The sequence below is a fragment of the Lepisosteus platostomus genome, unplaced genomic scaffold (genome assembly GCF_059453375.1).
Source record: "Lepisosteus platostomus isolate fLepPlt1 unplaced genomic scaffold, fLepPlt1.hap1 Scaffold_49_H1, whole genome shotgun sequence".
Lineage (NCBI taxonomy): Eukaryota > Metazoa > Chordata > Actinopteri > Semionotiformes > Lepisosteidae > Lepisosteus > Lepisosteus platostomus.
In genome coordinates this window covers 15615-22455 of record NW_028291669.1, presented here as the reverse complement: position 1 = coordinate 22455, position 6841 = coordinate 15615, and the positions used below count along the sequence as shown (strand labels likewise).

Genomic DNA, 6841 nt, shown 5'->3' with positions numbered 1-6841 from the left:
AGAACAGAGAAAAAACACACAATACAAAATCATGAGAATTTGTATCCATATGACACTTTGACTCGAATACTTTTATCAGACCTACACAGAGTATATACTGTACACACTTTTTCAGCCCAGGTTTATACATTTGATACATTTGGAACTGCCATTTGTAGGTGTTTTTGTGTCTTAGCTCAACACTGTGAAACCTGTAGTTACAAACATGGAGGATGAAGACATGAAGACATATATTGTACCTCTGACCGGCCTACCTTCGAAGAGGTGAAAGATGAAACTTTTCCTTTATCGTCAACTCAGTGAATGTCTTTAAACTTTCGAAAACTGTAACAAAGAATAAGTTAAAAAACTTATTTTCATTGGACCCACAGAAAAGTCAAAGTTATCCATAGAAATGCCCGTCTAAATCAGAAATCTACAGCACAAAGGCAGTGGCCTTTCGGGACATAAAAATGAAATCAGACTTTACTCAGACGAATTGCCCTTGGTCACGGACATCTTGCTATCAGTCACTACAAAGATGTTTTCTCTCGTGCCATGGCTTGCCTGACTTGCTTCTTCAGCTGGATGGCTTCTGGTCGCTGGTCAGGATCGACAGCCAGCATGTCCTGGAGCAGTGTCCTTAGCTCCGTGCTTATGGCTCTATTTACTTTCAGGGGGATGTGGAACTGCAGCCAGGGGTTCTCATGCAGGGCCTCTCCAACAGACCCTGACAGACATATGCTCCTGTATCGGAAACACGCTTTAGTTCAATTCTAAAATATTTCTCATAGGACTGAAGGAACCTTTGCCTGTTAAGAGTTAACAATTAGGTCCTCAAGAACTGTTTTACGGTTTTCTACACTCCTGGCTGGCCAAGGTCTCTTTAAGGTCTCTTAAGTGGAGGTGTAACTCATGTATCCTACATGTGATTTAGCAACATGAAAGGGAATAGCTTCTTATCGGATTATGGTCTTGGTTAACTGCCTAAGGCTGACCTAAGTGCCTAACTTTCTGACTTTCTTTATACCTTATATGTTAAGAAGCTTCTTCTGACCAATCAGAAATGTATGCTTTATGTATGAACATTTTGCTCATCAAAGTGAGTGAGAGACAAGGTTAACAGAAATTAGCCACGGCAGTAAATGACAGCATATTTTTGGGTTCTTAAATGGTCTCTACCTGGCACACCTGCAGTGCAAACTGACACACACTGTTTAGAGAAACAGCTACTCTATTACTAATATTAATGAAACATTTCTTATTCTATGGAACAAAAACAAACAGTAAAACTAAAACACAGATCTCTTAGCTTCCTATTTCATGAACCAGATGACTGAATGACCAAGCCTAACTAGTAGCCAGAACCCCAGTTAACCCTCCGTAACACAAAGTTTAACCACACGACAGGAACTCTTTCAAACTGAGTGAAAATCATAAAAGGATCCATAGCTTTACATCAATTTACTATGTTGTGCCAATACCTGCATTTACATTTAGAACGAATGATGTCATAGAACCAGCATCACACCAGTTCCAGGTGTCTCCAAGGAGACAACAGAACTTCAGTTGTGTTTGCTAAAATACACACTTTGAAACATACTGTAACACTTAGTTAACATGTCTGGTTTAGTTGAAGAATCGGCTAAGGTAAGTTTCAGGGTTTAATGGTGGGATGGCACCTGTGCTTTTTTCCCCCAACCGCTAGAATATGATTCGCACCAAACCCAAAAGAAATACTGCACAGTTCAGGAACTTCATCAACCTAGCAACTGTAAAATAAGCTTACAAACAACTGAATTGAAATGCCAAAAAGTTCAGAGAAAGGCACAAACTATGTTTACTTGGGGTTTACAAAATTAAAGCTAACTAAAACTGTAATGATAAACAATCATGCTGCCAATGGACAGAGAAATATCATGTTTTTTGAATAATGTATTATTTGTTATATAGGAACCCAGTATAAGGGAATCCCTTGCAATCCTGTCTGCAGAGATAAAGGTAAGTATTTTTTTCTCTTTAGCTCTGTCACTCCAAAAAATATAATGAACATAAATATATTTGCCAATCTTTTCATAGTTATCCAAACAACTCTGCGTGTATCTGACATTTGTAATATTTATCTACCGCAGTATAACTCTTCTGGCAAGGCGATTGGTATTGTACCTTGAAAGAAAACTGATTGGAAATGTCATGTACTCTATGGTTTCTATTGATGTCAAGTGGCAAATGTTGACTGGTGATGTTATGTGAATCTTAGGAAATGGTCATTTTTCAATCGAGTCTATGTTTCTCAGAATTTGAGACAGAGAGGTCAATCTCTGCAATCCGAGCTGAGGGCATTTCTTGGAATGGAAAGGTAAGAGCAACGTGTTCTTTGATATTCTCTTAAGACTCTTCGCCAGATTTTACGATGAAAAATGTAAATAATAATAACAAACATTATTTTATATAGTGCCTTGAAAGGTGGCTTCTTTATACAATGACAAAACCAACTACAATAAATAATACACAAGATATGCATGATGACAATACACAGTTAGAGGAGACAGTAGATGGTCATTGTCAGTGTATTCTAAAGGTAGTTTTCCAATTTTTTGGAACGGGGTAAAAGAGGCCACCTCTACTAGAATCTTTGTCCTAACCAAAAATGTAACAAAGTATAATAATAATATTAAAAATAATAATAATAAACTTTATTTTTAGAGCACCTTTCATACAAATAGTGCTTTGGTGCTTTAAAAACCAAGCGTAAAATAAAATATTAAAATTGAGAGATATACTTTCAGTTGTAAAGGAAAATACAGCAATACAGTAAAGCAACATACATGTCAATTAAATAAATAAAAATTAGGAAAGTCGTAATAAAATAAGAACAATTAAAGAGAACTAAAAAAAGAAACAGAAATAGAAAGAACAAAGAACCACTTTAACTAAAAGCAACATTTTCAAATGTTTTTTAAAACAATGTACCGAGATTGACTGCCTAATAAAAAGTGGAAGTGAGTTTCATAATTTAGAAGCATAAAAACAAAAAGCAGCCTCTCCACTCTTTCTGCATTTCACATGTGGTATTTGCAGTAGGCCAGTATGTGCAGATCTCAGGTCACGTATAGGAACATATGAAGACAGACATTCAGTAAGGTACAGACGTGCTAGGTCGCTTAAAGCTTTAAAAACAAGTAAAAACACTTTCAAATGTATCCTAGACAATACAGGTGACCAGTGAAGTTTTTTCAAGACAGGAAAGATATTCTCTTTCTTGTATTTGTTAGGATCTGTGCTACTGCATTTCGAACAAGTAGTAAGGGATTTATTGTTTTCTTGGGAAGCCCACAAAACAGAGCATTATAATCATATCCACATCAATGTGAGCAATGGAAAAGTCAAATTAACGTGTCTAAATATCATCTAGTTCTATCCCAGGGAAGAGGGCTGTTGCCTACACAGACGACAAGACACAAAACGCTCAACTGTGCAAAACACGCATAAGGACATCAGTCAGGAGGAACAAGGTAAAGTGTTTTTACTTCTTCACCATGGTCATGTAGTTTCACTCCAAGCACTGTCATATGAAATAACTGTGGAAACGACCTCCCCAACATTTTGGGTTGTTGCATTTTGCTTCAATGAATTTTAACCTTTTCTTTTAGACATTAAGAGGAAGGACACATTCACCCTTGGTAGAGATTCAGTTGTTCTATGAGATGTCAAGGTGAGAATTAACCACTTCAGGCATAAGTCAATCCACATGACTGAAAAAGGGGCAATGAACAGGATATGGGGATTTTTCTAGTTATAAAGTACAATAATCATCATTACATGATCTAAGACTACTGAAGTATAAGCTGTGTCCCTGACTGATTAATTAGCAAATTCATCTTTGTAGAGTGCAGCTACTATCTATTCAGTGGCATTTCCTTAAAACAACTGTATTCCCACATTCTGAATATGGAGTGAGATCATGTAGAGAATGTTGGACTTGTAATAACTAATTGAAGGACAATAATAATCAACGAAAGTGCTTACAAGTATCAACAAATGCCTTCAAAGTACTTGACACGTACTTTGCTTTCAAAAGTGAAACATAATTAATGCTTACGTAAGATTTCTCTTGACTTCTCAGGAGTATACTAACTCCAAGGACAAGTAATATCAAAAACCATTATTTAAGTGCTGATGTTGGAGCTGCAATACTACTACCAAGACAAAAAATGATACAGGTAATACTGCTTTCAGAATTCTAAGAATTGCTAAAATAGTATGCTTACAGAGCATTCAGAGTCTCATAGAGAAAATAAGTTGAGAATATGACAAGTTCCTACCATCTCAAACACTGCCAATCTAGAACAAAAAGAAAATACTTGAACGCCTACAGTAATCGAACACAAACCAGAACATATCATTGGATGACAATGAAATGAAGTCACAAAATGATTCTACCCTTTCAAGTCCCAAAAAGGACTGAGGAACTTACCGGAGGCGATCCCTGGATTTCAAACACAGCACAATGTAGCCAATGTAGGGGAGAAGATTACAGAGAGCTCTTCTCAGATTGCTCAGAGTCAGCCCCAGGACCCTTTCCTGACTGAAGCAGACAAAGTTGTCAAACAGGTAGGTAGAAATGAGTAAGGAACAGAGAGTATGGTTATTCTTGCATTGTTTTGTTCGTCTGTCAAAGAAAAGAGTGCTTCTGACTTTTGTCAATGTTCATCTTTATTTTAGGAGAAGAACAAATGGTGGTATCACACTTTGCTCAAGTGTATGATGCCATGTGTGTACAGCAGACATCACCAAAGGAACGGGAGACACCTGAGTAAAGAACAAGAATATGAAAAGACTGATGAAAAAAAGCACCAGGAGAAATCCATTGAATATGCACAATCTCGTCCAGTATTTCAATGAAAAGTTTCAGTGTTGTTTTTAGTGTCGTCGTATTGCATACATTTAAAACAATGTGTCTTGTTTAATGAACAATTTCATTTACTTTAGTAAAAAGTGTTGTTTACTGTAGTCCTAGCACGGATGCAATTGTTAGAAAAAACGTGAATGAAAAACTGAATGTTTCATACAATATGGGTTTGTGTTAACCCACACACCTAAGTGAAATGTTTGATTACGTTTACAAGACATAACACATAATTCAGTTGAGTGTGAAAGGGAACGACAGAGAAAGTCACAAACAAAACATTTGTGAAGGACTTGATGAATGTTTTTTCTTTAGCAATTACAAAAAATAAAGAATTTTTCAACAAGATGTCTTTCTATAGCGAGTTTCATTTGAGATAGTCTTTTCTTAGAAGTGCAAGAGTGGTATTCCCTACAATTTATTCCCCAATTTGATCATTCTCAGAAATTAGGAGACAGAAACCACACCTACTGTAATATTAGACCTTGTAACAAGGCAACTAGGTTTCAATAGCTTAAAAGGTGCATAAAGAGGCTCATGTATAATGACCTCCAGTGTCCCACAGGTTTCCCAAATCATTTCTTAAAGTATGGAAAAAGAGGAAATAAAGTGTCTACAGAAAGCGTATACCCCCTTGAACTTTGATCAGTTTGTTGCGCCAGTGCCTGAGTTTTATGCACTTAAATGAGGACCTCTTTCTCACACCACATATGTTATACTTTCAATGGGAAAAAAGGAAATATTAGAATTGTATACATTTTAAAGCCATGTGTTCATATTTGGTAGAAGCCCTAACAACACCTAAAAAACACCTAACAACGGGTGCAGGACCGAATTAGGGCAGTACCCACTATTGATAAACATACATAAAACAATATTAAAGTACTGGCTTTAATATTAGCCAGACACAGCCGGATGAGCTCTACCAGCCAGGACAGGAGGCTCTACTGTACACAGAGAGGGGAGGGAGGGGGGAACAAGCTGCCCAGCCGTGTGGAATGCTGCAGAACCCTAAACAGACAAAACATACTACCCGAATATTTGACCAAGATATCCAGACACAGCTGGATGAGCTCCACCAGTCAGGACAGGCTAATAAGATACACTCCACAGACATTCACAACAGCGACATATCATAAACACTTGAATTACTTATCTAGACTCTCGAAACAAAATTTCGAGAAAAAACACATTGCCCAACGTTAGAAAGCACCTTGCATTACATTGCTTGAAAAACAATTTTATTTCGAAAGAATTATGGATCGGGAATTCTTCAAGGAAGTCGTGGTCACACAGCATGCCGCCCCATATATCAGGGAGCACATTGGATCAAGGCACCGTCTCTTTCAAGACAACGATCCGAAACACAAAGCAGCAAGGGCGAGGCTTATAGCAGAACGAGTGAACTGGGTGAAAACTCCAGCCGAATCTCCAGATTTAAATCCAATAGAGATGGTATGGCATTCGCTGAAAGACTATGTTTGGAAAACTGCTAAACCCAGCACAAAGCAAGAACTGATACTGATACAATGTCTTTTGATACTGATACTGTATGAGTAGGGCTGTTTCACCACTCCTCCTTTTTTGTTGCATGCAGCAGTACTTCTTATGGTAGTACTTAAGTACAGTACAGTAGGTACTTACATTAGTACTTCTCGCGTTAAAAAAGTTAGGTGTTAGCATAAACTATTAGTAATAAATAATATTAAACTTAGCACTGTAATAAATTATGCTAATATTAAATTCGATTCTGCTCTGAGAATGTAGGGGAAGGAAAAATGCCAGTGGTCTTTTCACTGATGAACTTGTGCCTGATGAACACCACTGCGTCACACCACACAGCTGCGAGTGCACCTCACTGTGCCCGGCCACCACTGCATCACACAACTGCCAGCGCACCTCACCGTACCAGGCCACCACTGCGTCACCCAGCTACCAGCGAAACTCACCCTG

The 6841-nt window shown here is 37.7% G+C and overlaps 1 long non-coding RNA gene across 1 annotated transcript; it reads left to right on the top strand.

Moving 5' to 3' along the window:
- Positions 1-4437: 4437 nt before the first annotated feature.
- LOC148633066 (uncharacterized) lies at positions 4438-5236 on the top strand. The gene is made up of 2 exons (XR_015934095.1): positions 4438-4593; positions 4705-5236. It is a non-coding gene; the product is annotated as an uncharacterized LOC148633066 (long non-coding RNA).
- The last annotated feature ends 1605 nt before the right edge of the window (positions 5237-6841 follow it).